The following is a 17,021-nucleotide window of genomic DNA, read 5'->3' as shown; positions in this document are numbered from 1 at the left end:
GGGTGAAATGACATATATTAACACATATTTTATGCAGCAAAAGAATAAAGAAAGGCACAGGAAGGATAAACAACAGATCTCAAGGCACATCTCGAGAAGAGGGGGCCCGCTACAGAGGGGTTTCAATGTGTTAGTAATGTTTTAACGTCACTGATGGATAGATGGTTTCACAATGTTTATATCATAGTATTTCATTGTGTTATATTTGCATTATTTTATAGTTCTGAAATCTTTCAAAATAAAGCAAGGAACTATAGCAAGCTTTCTTATCATGAAGTTTCAGGATCCCAGGATTAAAAATCCTAAAGGGATAAAAGAAAAAAAGCAACAAGTCACATACTAAGGATCAGGGATTTTAAATGGCATTGAAATTCTCAAACCAGATTTTTAAAAAATTTTTATTTATTTATTTATCAGAGAGAGCACAAGCAGGGGAGAGTGGCAGGCAGAGGGAGAAGCAGGTTCCCCACTGAGCAAGGAGCCCAATGTGGGACTCGATCCCAGGACCCTAGGATCATAACCTGAACTGAAGGTAGATGCTCAACCAACTGAGCCACCCAGGTGTCCCTCTCAAAGCAGATTTTGAAGTATTATCTTCTGAATTCTGATAGGAAACGGTTTCTAATCTCGATTTGTACCCAGCCAAATCTCAGTGATGGTAGAATGAAGTTATTTTCAGACATGGGAGTTTTTTAAATAATTGACCTCCCATACATTCTTTCTCAGGCAGCTAAAGGATGTGCTCCAGCCAGACAAGGGAGAAAACCAGGAAAGAGGATAGCAGGGACTGGAAACTGGAGATCCAACACAGGAGAGGGGCAGAGAGAGTCCCCAGGATGATGGTAGTGGCTGTGTGGCTGGGCTAGAGGCCAAGATTGGAACATGAGCACAGAGGCAGTATATAAGGATATACAGAAGGGTAAGAAGCATATGTGTGTTGGGGAGCATGTATGTGGTATGATATTTTATATTGTGTTATATAATATGTAATACCAAAAAATCAAGAAATCGAATTCGATACCGAATTTAATTTCAGTACAAAAGTGAATACCAGCAGAATGGTTAGGGGTTTGAATGGTTGCCTAGAGTGGGAGTGGGGAGGCGTGGGGGTTCTGCCCTATTTTATAAACTTTGAAGGATGGTTGTTCTTATTTCCACAATATACTATATCACATTTCTTTTTTTTTTTTTTTTTAAGATTCTATTTATTTGACAGAGGGAGAGACACAGCAAGAGAGGGAACACAAGCAGGGGGAGTGGGAGAGGGAGAAACAGGGGGAGTGGGAGAAGGAGAAGCAGGGTCCCTGCTGAGCAGGGAGCCCAATGTGTGGCTGGATCCCAGGACCTACGATAACAACCTGAGCCGAAGGCAGACGCTTAACGACTGAACCACCCAGGCACCCCTCTATCTCATTTCTAACACTGAGCTCTTATTAAAGAAAACAACAACAACAACAACTCAGGATAAACCCGCAGGGTAGGAGTGAGAATCCTGAGCCATAACAGGTGAGGGAGAGGGAGCAACAAGGACCTGCAGGGCAGAGAAAACACAGCCCAGGAGGTCTCTATATCCAGATCCTGGCCTGTAAGGGCTGTTTGTCCTGCTTCCTGGCTGTAAGCTACCCCTCGTTAGAAGGACTCCCCCTTAAACCTCTCAGACCTGGGACGCCTGGGTGGCTCAGTGGGTTAAAGCCACTGCCTTCGGCTCAGGTCATGATCCCAGCGTCATGGGATCGAGCCCCGCATTGGGCTCTCTGCTCAGCAGGGAGCCTGCTTCCTCCCTTCTCTCTCTGCCTGCCTCTCTGCCTACTTGTGATGTGTCTGTCAAATAAATAAATAAAATCTTAAAAAAAAACACAACAACAACACCTCTGAGACCTGATGCAGCACAAGCCCCCAGACTCAGCCCCCACCAGACCCCTGTGCCAGGGCCAGACCCAGACCCAGGGACCCAGTCCTGCAGTCCCCAGGGTAAATTCCAGCTGAGTATCCCAGAGGCATGTCACAGGGTCGATGAGGCTCTGAAGCAGTTTCCTCTTGAATTAATCCTGGAAGTCCTCAGCTTTAGGTGGGAAGGTGGAATGTGGAGGTGGAATGTGGACCCCAAGGGGCCTGGGAGCTGCCAGGAGTCAAGGGTTCTTTGTGGACTGGTCTGGGAACCAAGAAATCCTTTTTTTTCTTTCTTTCTTTCTTTCTTTCTTTCTTTCTTTCTTTCTTTCTTTCTTTCTTTCTTTTTCTTTCTTTCTTTCTTTCTTTTTACAAAAGAGCTTTTTGAGTCTCAAACAGGCAAACTTACTAATTAACTTTTGGAGCTGAACCTTTCATGGCAGCGGGTGGAGAACGTCAGGGAGTACAGACATGACCTGATTGGTCCCCAACGCTGGATAACCCAAGCAGTCCCTAAAAGAGATAGCAGGCGGAGAGCTCATAAAGTTCAAACACCTTGTGTCAAATCCCAGCTCCACCACTTAGTACCTGAAATTATGGTTACATCTCTGTGCCTCAGTTTCTCAGCTATAAAATGGGATAGTACTTCCTTCATAGGACGATTGTGGAAATTCAAAACCTGAAAGCGCATATAAAACTCCTACCACTGCTCGTAGTTATGACTCCCATGGAATTCAGACGTGGTGCTTCAGAAGATGCTCCGATGATGTAAGAACATAAGGGCAGAGTGCCTGGGCAACTCAGTCGTTAAAGCATCTGCCTTCAGCTCAGCTCATGATCTCTGGGTCCTGGGATCAAGCCCCTCATTGGGCTCCCCGCTCAGCGGGGAGTCTGCTTCTCCCTCTGCCTCGGCCCCACCGCCTCCCAAACACTGAGGAAAGGTGGGAGAACAGAACTAAATAGAGAGTTTTCTAATTGTGACCCCCAGAGCTCCCTGAGTTGGGGGTGGGGACACAGGAAGTCCCAGGGGCAGTTTGGGACCCATGCCCATCCCTACTGCCAACATAGGGGCTCCCCTTTGACCTGTTCTCTGCTTCATTCTTAGCAGGCAGGAGGCCGAGATAGCTAGAAACTGATCTGTCTGGATCACCCACCCCAGGCTGCCCATGCAAGCACCCTGCCTCTCGGGAGGGAGGAGAAGCCTCCAGCATGAGGCTACCAGGTGGAGGGCCAAGCTGCAGGAGAGATGCCCCAGGTACCAGCCAGAAACCCTTGCCAGGGGAGATAGACACCAAACACCCACACACACGGACACACGCACACACTAGTGCACACAGACACAGAAAGATGCATCTGTTTACAAACTGCGTGACCGGTTGGTTCAAATCACTCTTCCACGGTGCCAGCAGATCAGCAGAGGCTCTTCTGCACAGGGGAGGGATGAGACCAAAGGAAAGCCCAGCACTGGCCTTGCTCAGTACCACGGAGATGGGCAGGGGAGGTGGATGGGAGCTGGAAGAGCCCTAGGAGCCCCAGACAAGCTGGCCCCCTAGTCTTCAGCCAAACAGGCGAGCTCTGAGCTTCCCCGGGATGCCGGCAGCTTCCTCAGTGCCAATTACTGGAGAAACAATTTGGCGTGTTCACCCCCTGCCTCTCAGCAGACACTCTTTGGGGACATTTTAAGTCTGGCTATACCTGCTGAGCTGCTGACAAGTGAATCCTTTCCCTCCCTCCTTCCCTCCCTTCTGACTGCCATCTCTCCACCTCTCTGTCCAAGCTCACGCTTTATGAGGGAAAGGGAACAGAAGGCTAGGTGTTGTCATCCTGTCCCCCGTGCAGAGCCTGGGTTCTACCTCCAGATGGGGTGGGGCAGGGCTGGGCTCCCAAGTCTGTCCACCCCACAGGCTCCATCAAAGCAGAGGCCGCGTCTCGTTCATCTTGGGTTAGCTGTCAAGGGATGTTGCAGGTGGGTGAGTGGGCAGACAGGGTGGATGGAGGGAGGGAGGCAGGGAGGAATGGAACAGAGCCCAAACGTGTCCTTTCCCGATGCTTAGGGCTTTCCAAGTCCAAACAGATGACTCAGCACCGGTCCCTGCGAAGCACAGCTGCTAATATCTGGACACGTGGCCCCATGAGTCCTCCTGGGGAGGAACTATCTTTGTTTAGGAAAATACTTTCAAAGGCTGATCACAGATGATCGCAAGAACACACTTCACTAGGGGACCAAGGCCACACAAAAGATGCCAGAAGTGAAGAAGGGAGAGAGGTGAGAGATTGAAACCGGAGAGATGGGGATCCCTGACTACAGCCCCCACCACCCCCCACGTGGCCACGTGCCCCCTGGGGGTGGCTGAAGCATAGGCTGCCATGTCCTGTTGGGTGCCCTTGGCACCGCAGGGAAGGAAGCGACTCCTCACCCCGCCCTGACCGTCCCCAGGGTCACCTGCCTGCCCAGATCCTTATGCAGATGGATTTGGGTGAAGAAGGGCCTGAATTTTACATCTGACTCCCTGTGTTTCAAAAGTTAGAGTATGGAAACTCAAGTCTGCCCTGGACCAGGGAGTTAACTCAGCCAAAGTAAGATCTCAGAGTCGGAGCGAGCTGACACTCAGGACGGTACAAGGCCCCTGGCAAAGACTCTGGCCAACCCCAGAGCACTGGAGTGGACTCTGAGGGCTCCCGCCCTAGATCTGAGGAGTGTGGAGACCACAGCCAGCGTCTCCACACCTGAGGGGCTTCCCAGAAGTGCCCAAACCAGTGAAGTTCCCAGGCCGACTGGGAAGAGCCCATCTCTGTAAACAGCTGACATCTAGGTCACGCGTGCCCTGGCTGGCGGCCAGGCGGCTAGACTAAACTCTTCACACACTTCCCGTCCGTTCATCCTCACGACACTGGGAGGGCGACATTATTCCTCCCACTCAGCAGATGAAAAAACTGAGGCTGGGAGACGGTAAGCATTTCACACGAGATAACACTGCCAGCAGGGGGCAGAGCGAGGGCGTGCACGGGAGGCCCCAGCTCTTAAGCTGTGTGCTCGTGACCATGGTCTCCTGAGATCCCTCACCTAGTGGAAAACTGCAACCAGCAGCCTCAAGCAGCCTCACTCTGCACCCTGGTCCAGGGCCACCGTCTCATTTTTTAGAACCATCCCCATTCCTGCCAGGGCCTTGGCCTTCCTAGGCACTCCTGGCTGTGGATCCCAGGTCTCTGCCACCCCTGTGGAACTCCACCACACACCTGTGGAGTCAGAAGAAACCAGAACGCCCCCTGCTTCCTGCCCCGGTTTGTAAGCTCAGCCCTGTCCCCGCTACAGTCCATGCCCTGTCCCCCATCTGATGGCAGCACCTCCTTCATCCCCTTCGAGCATGGGAGAGCATGGGAAGCGGCATTTCCCGCCCAGCCCAGGGATTTCCAAGCTGGGAATTCAAACAGCTCAGCACGGAATAGGCTCAAACAGAGTCAGCTAATGGAAATAACAAGATGATAAATTATTCCAGGGAAAGGGCGATTTTCCTTATACTCTGCTTGACTCAGAAAACACTGTGATCACAGTAGAAATTGGAGGTGTCAGAGCTGGTATCTGGGGAAAGAGAAATGAAAGCATTCTCCTTTCTGCTGTTAGTACAGCCCTGGGGAGCGAGAGAGAATGTGAGGTCAACCCCAGGCCGGGCACACGGCTGCCCCCGAGCAGGCGTGTCCTCCCTGGAAGCCCCAAGCAGCAGAACCTGCCACCAGCTGACTGAAGAGGTTGGGGAGTCAAGGGCAGAAAGCCCAGGCCCTGGAGAGAGGCGAAGCTGTATCCTTTTCTTAACTCTGGTGCAAGCTGGCTGTGTGATCTTAGGCAGATAACTTAACCTCTCTGACACTCAGTCTTCTGGAGAGAACAACCGTGAGGATTACATGAAATAGGGTATGGCACATGCTTCAAACATGGCCTCACTCATGTAAGGGCAGTAAATGTCCTGACTTACCCACTCTTTCTGGCTACACCCACTTCCCAGGATCAGAGGGGGCCCAGAATAGCTACCGAGCTCTGGGGGCAAGCTCTGGGAGGGGAGGATAGCAAATACAATTGGATCTACAATCCTAGGGTACCAGGCCTGCCCCAAGGGCCAGCTCCCAGAGGGAAGCTCCTGCCCCTGCCCAACACTGTAATTTGGAAGGGGAGAGGGGAGGGTTTGCTCAGATTGACCCCTGCCTCCCACCAGCTGAGGCACTCTCCCCGTGGTGCTCTCCACTCTCCCTGAAGCTTCCAGATAACCAGAGTGCATCCTTTCCCTTGTCAGTTCCAGTCTTGTTTTGGTTTTATGATTGCTTTTTAGCCAGTTTTAGGAAAATCATCCCAAGATGTAGTAGGAGCACCTTTTTCTCCAGATCAACATATAAGTGTCTTGTCAGTTTTACTTGACTACTCAGGGTGCTGCGGAAAGGAGACCTCTCTACCCCCACACTAAATGACTCTGGGTCCTTGGGGCAGCGGCCTTCCCCCTGAATGCCCTTGTTACCAGCCCCCCACAGTCCTCCCAGCTGCCTTTGGAACCCGCTGCCCACTGCCCCGGGGCTGCCACAAGGGAGATAAACAAGCTTTACCAAATCATTGTTCTTAATTTGCAGTGAAGCCAAAGCTTGGGCTCCGAACCCAGCTCTGTTCTAAAGACATTTATTTTTTATTTTTTTTTACTGTTCAGAGGCCTTTGATTCCTTCACTTCCCCAGAGCTGGCTGAGTTCCTGGGGTTGAGGTTGCCTTGAAATCTGACTGCTGAAGGAGAAAAAGAATTTCCGTCCATTTTGTTGTTAACTCGATCCAGAGTCTGAGCTGGTAACACAAAAATTCCAAACATCCTGGATTGCCTTTCTTCAGCTAGGTTGTTTTGGCACAAACAGATATGAAACTGGGGAGGACAGAGAGAAACGAAGTCCCAGTTGCAGGCTGAGGCATGCCAAGTGGGGGGCACCCCAAAGAGGCCCGAACTTTAAGGGGACCAAGAGCCAGAAAAATCTCCCCCGGATTTGGGGGTTGGCATGCAGCTGCCCATATTTTTATCTTTCCAAGTAAGAATATAAAATCATAGCCGCCATACAAGATCACTCTCATTTCAGAAAAGAAAGGAAAAAGAGAGGCACATGGGTGGCTCAGTAGGTTAAGCCACTGCCTTCGGCTTAGGTCCTGATCTCGGGGTCATGGGATCGAGCCCCGCATTGGGCTCTCTGCTCAGTGGGGAGCCTGCTTCCCCCCTCCTCTGCCTACTTGTGATCTCCCTCTCTGTCAAATAAATAAATAAAATCTTTAAATTAAAAAAAAAAAAGGAAAAAGAATCAAGAAAAAAGCCATCTTTTTCAAATGAAGTGGATTTAATTTTGTAACAACAACAACTTACTATGTGGTCCTCTGCTTTTCTTCTTTTGCCATGGCCACAGAAAACCTGCTTCACGAACCTGTCAGCTGACCAGCTTTTGCAAACCCCAGGCAGGATCAAGACTTGGGAGCCGGGTGCCAGCACTCCTGGGTCTGTGTCCAGGGCAGCCCCTGTGCTGTTGCATGGGAGGGGCCGGGTATTTCCAGGCCCCTCGGAGCAGACACACAGCCTGGCTTTGCATTCCGAGCTCACCACCTCTTGTTAGTCGTAGGATCCTGCGGAAGACCCATGTGCCTCAGTTTCCCATCTAAAATGGCAGCCATGGGGGCGCCTGGGTGGCTCAGTAGGTTAAAGCCTCTGCCTTCGGCTCAGGTCATGATCCCAGGGTCCTGGGATAGAGCCCTGCATCTGGCTCTCTGCTCAGCAGGAAGCCTGCTTCCCTTCCTCTCTCTCTGCCTGCCTCTCTGCCTCCTTGTGATCTCTGTCTGTAAAATAAATAAATAAATAAATCTTAAAAAAAAAAAAAAAAGCTTAAAATGGCAGCCATGACCATGCACACCTCATGGGCCTGTGATGAGGCCATGTAGCTGGCATCCAGTGCTCGCTCCCTCAGTGCTTGCTGGTGTTTTTTCAATGGGGCTTCCACAGTTCCGTGCAGGTCTGTGTATGTTCAAATGGGTCCAGGGACAGGAGTGATCTTTGGGGAACAGGAAACATTCTAGACCAGGGAGCAGAGACTCGGTGGATTGGACCCCTGGCAACAGAAGGCTGGGCTGGCCCTATGGCTCCAGAAGCTCAGCGAAGTCTCCAGAGATCATACCCAGCTCCGTTTCCCAGGCGCTGAAGCTTTATTTAGCAAAGGTCCTCAGCAGGCACCCAGGCAAAGAGGGGGCTGTTGGAACAGTGGTAGGGTTGAAACCCCCACTCCCAGAGCAAGCCTGCGTGCACGCGCACACACACACACACACACACACTCTGACATTCTCTTCCCTCTGAGCACCAGAGCATCTCTGAACACTGACTCTGGTCAGGGATGCTCGTGTGGTTGTGCGTGCATGTGAGCATGGATGTCTGCATCTGCACGGGCGTGTGCAGATGTGCGCACACACATGTGGTCACCTGTACAAGTGCAGGAGTGCACACACAGACACAGGTATATACGTGTGTCTGTGGTTATAGGCATGAGCACAGAGGAATTTAAACAATGGTTCTGACCTCTCTCTCCTTTTCCACCTCTTCTCCCCTTCCTTCTTCTCCCTTTCTCCCTTTCCAGTAATAACAAAAGATAAGCTGCCAACGGGACTAGAAGAGGGTCAGGGGACCTGGGAGTCATGCAGATCTGGGGCTGAATCCTAGCCTCAGTGTCCCATCCATGGGATTCGAGTGTCTGCCTACCAGGCGGTTTCTCACCCTCTCTGTGCCCTGGGTCACTGTCGCTTGCTTGCGGGGGCTAAGTGAGTGAGGGGCGGGGCGCTGTCAGACTGGTGCGGGGTACACAGTGGGAGCTTTATGATGGCAGCTCTTCAATTTTTTTTTTTTTAGAAAAAAAGGAAAAACAAGCATTTAGACTTCTCAGGGGGTTCTAAAATTGGATTGTGCTGATGGTTGTGCCACCCTGTAAATTTGCTAAAAATCATTAAGTCCTACACGTAAAACGAGTAAGTTTTATAGTATATAAATTATACCCCAATAAAGCTGTTTTTTTTTCCATAAAACGTTCAGAGTCGAGTTGCAAAATAATACATGCAGTATCAGTGCCATCTGTGAGAAGTGTTAAACTGTATAAAACAATACTTCTCTAATATAAATATGCGTAGTAAAAATATCAAAGGCGGGTGTGTGGGGGGGTCCACACCAGCTGCATAATTATGCTTGCCTCCCCCCTGGGGGGTAGGCATGGGACCCAGGAAGGGAAAGTTTTATCTGTGATATTTTATGGTATTGATATTTTTAAAAACCCAGGGAATCCAGGCCACGGTGTCACAGAAACCAGAGCACAAAGGGACAGGGGACGCGAGCAAGTGAAGTACCCGCACTGGAGGCTCATTTCGCGACTCCTGGGCTGAAATGTGATTATGCATCATGCTTTAGGCAATTTTCAAGGTTATAGTTCACTTTTTTTAAGTTAGAAACCCTCTCCAAAAAAAAATTGATGAAAATGTTCTTTTTGTTGAGAATGCTTTTGGGTTTGTTATGTTAATCTCTATACTCTTATGCATTGAAATTCAAAATAGTTAAAACAAGATAATAGCCTGCCTTGCGGGCTGGGGTGAGGGATGGTAGAGGGTAAGGAGCCGCCTCTGGGACCACAGACTGAAACGCGTGAGGGGTGGGGGGGGGCAGGGCCTGGAGCATTGCCTTGGTCCTCCTTCCTCAACCAGGCCTGAGGTGGCCTTGGCTGTCCTCCGTCCCCATGGGGGCGACTGGGCTACAGCAGCCCCTCAGCCTGCCTCCCCCCCACCCCGCCCCCGGCTCCCAGACGTCCTGAGCACTGGCAGACAGTTGGCAAAGGGGCCTCAGACAGCCTTCCTGATTTACCAGGCTCTCCACGTCTCCCGGCTGATGGATGACCTGTGCTTTCCCTCTCTCCTCCCTCTAAATGCTTCTGTCTCCAAGGCCACCCGCCCAGAGTAGGAGCGCGTGCGCAGGCGGGGAGGAGCTGGGCCGACAGGCTGGCGGGGCCTGCGCTGCCTCCTTCCACCCCCTGGCCCTGCCTGTAAGCCCGAGGTCTCACCCACAGCCAGAGCCAGGCCTGGTTGGTCTGGGCTGCCTAGGTGCTCAGATCCCTCCCCTTCGAGCACTGTGAATTGAGCTCCACCAGCCATGGGCCAGACTCCCTGCTGGATCCCTGCCCCCGGGGAGCTCCCCGGCTACAAGCAATAAACAGGACCTGAACACTGCGGCTTTGGTAGGGTTGTCGGTCTCTCTAGGAGACGGTCTTGAGCCGAGATCTAAAAGTAAGAATGAGCCACCCATGGAGGGATTTGGTGCAAGGATATTTTGGAAAAGTAGCTGGCTAGGGACCCCGGGTGGCTGAGTCCGTTCAGCGACTGCCTTAGGCTCAGGTCATGATCTCTGGGTCCTGGGATGGAGCCCTGGTTGGGCCTCCACTCAGCATGGAGTCTCCTTGTCCTTCTGCCCCTTCCCCTGCTTGTGGTATGTGTGTGCTCTCTCTCTGCCTCTCTCTCAAACAGATATATAAAATCTTAAAAGAAAGAAAGAAAGAGAAAGAAATGAAAAGGAAGGAAGGAAGGAAGGAAGAAGAGGGAAGAGAAGAAAAGAAAAGACAAAAAGAAAAGGAGCGGGCCAGTACAAATGCTCTGAGGCAAGCCCTTGTTTATGTCCAGGGGCAGCTGAACAAGGGGAGATACTGGGCTCAAGCCCTGTCCCTGACACAAAGTTACCAGATGACCTTGGACAGGTTGGGTCACCTCTCAGGACCTCGCTTTCCATGTTAGTCAAGCTGTGCTGGGCTTGTGATTCCCAGGTCCCACTCCAGGCCTGCTGCCTGGACTCCCTGGGGGGTGAGTCCTGAGACTGCCCCAGGGGGTTCAAGGTCATCTTAAGTAAGACCCCACACTTCGAGGGCCACAAAGATGAAGCAGTCTCCTCCAGGTCTTCAAGAAATTTGATACCGTGGGGAGACAGACTCTTAAACCTAAAATCCCGAGCTGTGTGACAAGCCCCGGAGCGTGTCACAGACACGGCCCCACGGGGGTATTGTGGGAGGAACCCGAGCAGCAGGGTCAGGGACCGGTGAAGGCAGCAGGCAGAGGTGCGGCGGCCCCACCAGTGGGTGTGATTGGGCACGAGCCGTGCCGTGGGGGAGGTGCCGGAGGAGCTGGAAGAGCCCTTCGCTGTCCCCAACTCTTCAACTCTAAATACAGATGCCGCCAAGTGCTCCACACACTCGCCCAGAAGGCAGGCAGAACTGCCGTTGGCATCCAGGGTCCAGGGGCAGTGTGACACTCAGCAGGGCATCAGGCCTCCAGCCCCCACCCCTGGGGACCCCCGGCACCCCAGAAGCTCCTGCCAGCTGAACCACAAACAGTTCTGCAAACAGCCACACTCTCCCACCCCAGCTTTAGTGCGGACCCTGCCCCCTGCAAAGGACACCACCACCACCACCACCTTGGCTGGGCTATCTCTTTCTCAGCCTTGGGTTTCAGAGACCCGGAAGCTAGGGCGGGGGTGGGGGCAGAGCTCCAGTCCCCCACCAAGACCCTGGGCTCTCTCAGGAGGGCAGGGGTGAGACCTCAAGCCTACCCCACAGGAGTGTGGGCCCCAGGGTGGGTGTCCCATGAACGGGGAGGATGGACCCAGAGCTGGCAAAAACCACGGAAGACGCTAAGCAAACCTCACCCAGCCTCGACACCCCTCACACGTCTGCAAAGCACTGTGCTCTGTTATCTTCAGCTTAAATATGTGTGGCCAACTTGGACTGTTGATGGGAGTTGGGGGAAGAGTCACTGTCACAGCTGGGGTGACAGGGCTGAACACATCGAGCCTGGTGATGGTCAAGGGCATGGATTCTGGAACCAGACTGCTGGGCTCAAATGTTGGTTCTGGCTCTTTCTAGTTGTGAGGCCTTGGGCAATGGACTCAACCTCATGTACTTAATGAAAACTATTTTATGGTAATAATTACATGTCTCTGTCCATGTGCAGTAGAGAAATATAACCAGCACACTGATTGCCATCCCAGATTCTTTTGTTAGGATGAAGCTAGGCCCAATATTTAAAGCAGTTTTAAAGCAAGTTGATTTATAAAGAAAAATGTAAAGTAAATAATGCAGATCATAGTCTTGGGGCTGGCTTTTAAGTTACAGAGCTTAGGGACTGCCAGTTCAGGGAGCTGCCTGGCTCTTCTCTGGGCTTTCACAGGGGGCCCAATGGTTTTCAAACTGCTCTTCAGACCCTAGGCCCCCTGGAAGGCTGGGGCAGGTGGAGATGCACAGCTCTCAGACGACAGAGCCGTCAGTAGCAGCAGGGGACTATGAAGGAAGCTACTCTGCCCTGGGAGCTCAGCACCCCTGCATCTGGTGTCTCGTCCCTGCAACCCTGTCTGGGCTGCAGACTAGCATGGCCACAGGGCATGGCAGGGCCCAGGTGAGGCCATGGGGGATGGTGGGCGCGATGAAACTGCAGGGAAGGTGGTTGGCAGTTGAGGGGTCCAGGACTGGGTCCTTGGTGTTGGCCGGCAGAAGTGTCAGGAGCCACTGGAACGACACGGGAAGGATTGTGTGTATGTCGATGGGGGCTGGGGTGCAGCACGGTGGTGGGAGCCTCAGAAGGGTTTGGGGGGCTCCACTGCCGAGGGATGGAAGGGGTTGGTGAAATGGTGGGGGAGGCCTGGGTCATCAGCAGTCTTGTTTCCAGAGAAGCAGGACTGTCTGAGACATAGGGACAGGGTTGAGAGGGAAGTCAGCGGTGGGAGGAAGCATGTAGCTAGGGAAGCTCAGAGATGCATGGGCACTCAGGCCCTCCAGGTCATTGTGGACGGGAGTCCTGCTGGAGAGTTAGTTGGTGCTCAGCCAAGGTGAGGCCTCAGCAGCGGCCCCTCTGCCCAGTGGAGGACCCGGGAAGTCAGAGCGCCCTCCCGTGGAGAGTCCTGCCTCCGTGGGTCCAGGTGCCGGCTCCTGGCTCCCACCATCCCAGCCATGGAACAGGAATTAGGACTTGCCTCCAGGGCTGGAAATCCAGACAGTGGCGTTTTAAATAAGTACTATTTTTTTTATTTTTTAGAAGATTTTATTTATTTATTTGAGAGAGAGTGAGAGAGAACATGAGAGGGGAGAAGGTCAGAGGGAGAAGCAGATTCCCCATGGAGCTGGGAGCCTGATGCGGGACTCCAGCCGGGGACTCCAGGATCTTGACCTGAGCTGAAGGCAGTCGCTTAACCAACTATATTTGTACATCATGATTTGATGTTGGGTTCAAGCCCAGAGGTATCTTACACACACATGAAAATATACAGGTAAAAAAAAAAAAAGAAAAGAAAAAGAAAATATACATGTATATATGTATCCTCTTATTTATATACTGTTTATGCCGCTTTTTTTACTTAACCACAATTCTGAGGTGAAAAGGTTTTTAGTGCCTCAGAATATCAATAGATCTTCCCAATCCGTGGGCACGAGCTGCCTTGTCCGTCCTGATGGCCGCACGCTGTTCCACCACACAGGTGACTCCTTCTGTATTTGACCTACCCCCTTACTGATAGAAACTCTTCAATTTTCGGTTTTCTACATTTACTATTGGTAGCACACGCCCACCCTTCGCAGCAAAGGTCTAACAGCACCGAGAAAGCGAGGAGAACAAATTCAATACGATGAGATGTCCTTTCTCAGCAGTCAGACTAACAAAAAATCAAGTCTGGAAACACCACGTGTGATGCGGACGTGGAGAATGAAGAACTCTCACTCGCGGCTGCTGGGAATGGAAATGGTCACAACAGCTTTGGAGAGCATTCGGGCACTAAAGTTCTGTCTTTTTGCCCAGCCATTCTCTCTCTCCGGGGAACTATAAAGGCACTGTCACATGTGGGCCAGGAGACAAGAATATCCATGACAGGGGGCGCCAGGGTGGCTCAGTCATTAAGCCTCTGCCTTCGGCTCAGGTCATGGTCCCAGGGTCTGGGGATCAAGCTCTGCATGGGGCTCCCTGATCGGCAGGAAGCCTGCTTCTCCCTCTGCCACTCCCCCTGCTTGTGTTCCCTCTCTTGCTGTCAAATAAATACATAAAATCTTAAAAACAACCACAAGGCAAACAAACTAAAGCTACATGCACACACCCACAGGAGTAAATGTCACAAACCACAGGAAGTAGAAAAAATCAGCTGAATAAGGCTGTGTACCATATATCATTTATATGAGATTTTACAACAAGCAAGACAATACCATGCCTTGTTTACAGATGCATATGTATTTAGTAAATGTAAAAATGGACACATGGTGCAATGATAATTTTGAGACCGTGACCTCCTCTGGGGAGAGCAATGGAATGGAGGAGGAATATCGGGGCATTTCAAATGCCTCTGTATTTTTTTTTTAATTGTGGCAATTGCATGTTTAGCTTTCTGGGGAGCCTGTAGTGTTTTATTTGTAAGCTGGCGGTGGGTTTAAGCAGTCTTTAGATTATCCTCCGGGCCTTTCTTGCATGACTGAACTATTTCATTAACTTTAAAAAGTAGAACGAGTTACCTGAACTTTAAAAGTAGAATGAATTAAAATTGGAAGCCACCATTTGCACTGTGAACGCTTTCTGAATTGCATCATTAATGTAAAGCTGTTTGAGGGAACATGTGCGGCTGTTGACCTAGGCTTCAAAATTGACAATTAGAGCTCCTGTCCATTCTAACCTTCGCTAATGCTGACGTGGCCACGCTACAGACCCTCAGACAAGACCCTGGGCTCCAGCGGCCCTGGGGCCTCCAGGGGCAGGGTGTTGGGGGCCCCGCCTCATCTGGGCTGTCTCCCAAGCCTCAGACTACACCCCTGTCCTCCAGCAGGTCATTTCCGGAGCTGCCCCTAAAGATTCTGTCTTATCCTTTGCTGGCATCCGATTTCCCCCAGAGGCAGCCTGATCCCAGGCTCAGTCCCTCCAGGCAGGTAAGCCTCTCCCCTGGGTCGCTTTCCTTCCAGCAGCAGAGACAGAGCTGTGGTCCTTCCACCCAGCCCCTGGGTGTGAGTCCGGGTTCTGCCTCCTGTGACCTTGGGCCGGGTCCCCCATCTCGGCAGGCCCATTTCCTCACAGGGGAATTAAGAGGGGCAGGTGAGGGGCTCACACATCCGTGGTCCGCACACCACTGGACAGGTGTCCCAGAAGGAGGAAGGCGACGAGCATCTCTAAGCCACTTAGCCCTTCCCGGCAGCTCCAGGAGCATTTGAAACCTACAAAACAATGCCATCACATAAGTGTTACCTTTTCCCCACTGGTAGGCATAATGCTAGTAAATGCATTTATGCATTTAAGGTGTTTATGAGAATGTGCATGCATAATAAATGATCACATCCAGCGTGCCCCTCAGCAGCCACAGGCTACTGTGCAAACACTTACGGGGCCTCGCTTACTCGGTATTGCACCACGCTTCCCACGCTGAGGCCACCGTGCGGGGCAAGGAGGAGGCAGCGGTCTGCTTTCCATCACTGGAATCTAAAGAAAAGGAGGGCTTTATCACCAGGACCCCTGGAGAATGTAACACAGGGCCTGTCACAGGGGAGGGGCTCAATAAATGCTTGGAAAAGTACGGATTCTTAAGAGCCCCTGGAAGGCCTCTTCACCAATCAGCCGCGGTGCTGAGAATTCCCCCATCAGCCCCTCCTTTGGGTAAAAGATTCCTAGGAATATAGAGAAGGTTCTTTCAGCACAACATGCCAAGGGCTCCTCCAGCAATCCGAGAAGAGTGGAAATAGGGGGTACGTGTCAGGGCAGGGCCAGGGAGGGCCCGTGGACCCTGGCCAGCCAGCCAGAAATGCCTGGGCCCGTGGACCCCAGCCAGCCAGCCAGAAATGCCAACCAAGAACATCTAGCCAAGTGCAGGGTCATTTCCCCTAAGATGCCTGTCACCTTCTGGAAGGAAAGGCTTTAACTGGTCATTCTCAGCCAGGAAAAGAAGTCACAATGCCCAAAGTGGTGTGTGTGGGACTCTGCCAAAGCACTCTAGAAATTCCAACACCTCTGGGTGCCTGGGTGGCTCAGTGGGTTAAAGCCTCTGCCTTCGGCTCAGGTCATGATCTCAGGGTCCTGGGATCGAGACCCGCATCGGGTTCTCTGCTCAGCAGGGAGCCTGCTTCCCCCTCTCTCTGCCTGCCTCTCTGCCTACTTGTCATCTATCTCTCTCTCTCTGTCAAATAAATAAATAAATAAAATCTTAAAAAAAAAAAAAAAAAGGAAATTCCAACACCTACCCCCGCCTGGGTGTTACACATTGAACAGTTTCGAGGCAGCAAAATGGGTGGAGAATCAGGGTATTAAACCTTAGCACCTTCTAACCCAGCGATTCCCATAAAAATAACTGTGCATAAAAATAATTCAGGGGTGCTTGTTAAGATGCATCCTGAGTCTTCACACACATATCTGAGTCAGTGGGTGTGAGGTAGGGATCTGGAATCTGCGTTATTAACAAGTGTCCTGCTGGTACAGACCCCTGGGCCATCCTTCGAGGAACCCACTTCTACTTCATTGGATGGAGGCCTTATGGGGTGGGGGTGGTTCTCAGAAGCCTGTTAGGAGAAGCAGGTGGGGTGGAAGCGTAGGCCCAAGGTTCCTGAAGGCTGTGACTGAGGGCAGACTGTCCCATTAACTCTGTTAAGGGCCGATCCAGCTGCCAACATGGAAGGCGATGTGATGGATGGGGTCCGGACTTAAAGATCCTCATTCATGCCAGCCAACACCCAGCCGTGGCAAGTACATTCACTTCTCCCAGCACATCACCCAGCATCCTCACCTGGTCCTTGCAGCAGACAAGAAGAGGGCAGCCCACTGCACTTCACTGGTAGAGAAACAGAGGCAGGCACAGGGCATACAGAGATGGTTTGCACCAGGAAGGTAGGGGCAAGAGAGTTACAATTGACCGAGTGCCTGTTGCATGCCAGGCACTTTATATCCATCCTTTCCAGCATCTTTCACAAAATTGTCCGTGTCCTCCCCCATGCCACCAGTGAGATGGAAGGGACTAAGGAAGCAACTTGCCCAAAGTCAGACATAGTTAGGAGCTGGGAGACAGTGGCTTTTGAATCTAAATTTGCCTGACTCCCCAGCCCATACTCTTTCTAG

This window comes from Martes martes (genome assembly GCF_963455335.1).
Source record: "Martes martes genome assembly, chromosome: 16".
NCBI lineage: Eukaryota > Metazoa > Chordata > Mammalia > Carnivora > Mustelidae > Martes > Martes martes.
Note: the sequence above shows the minus strand (reverse complement) of the source record.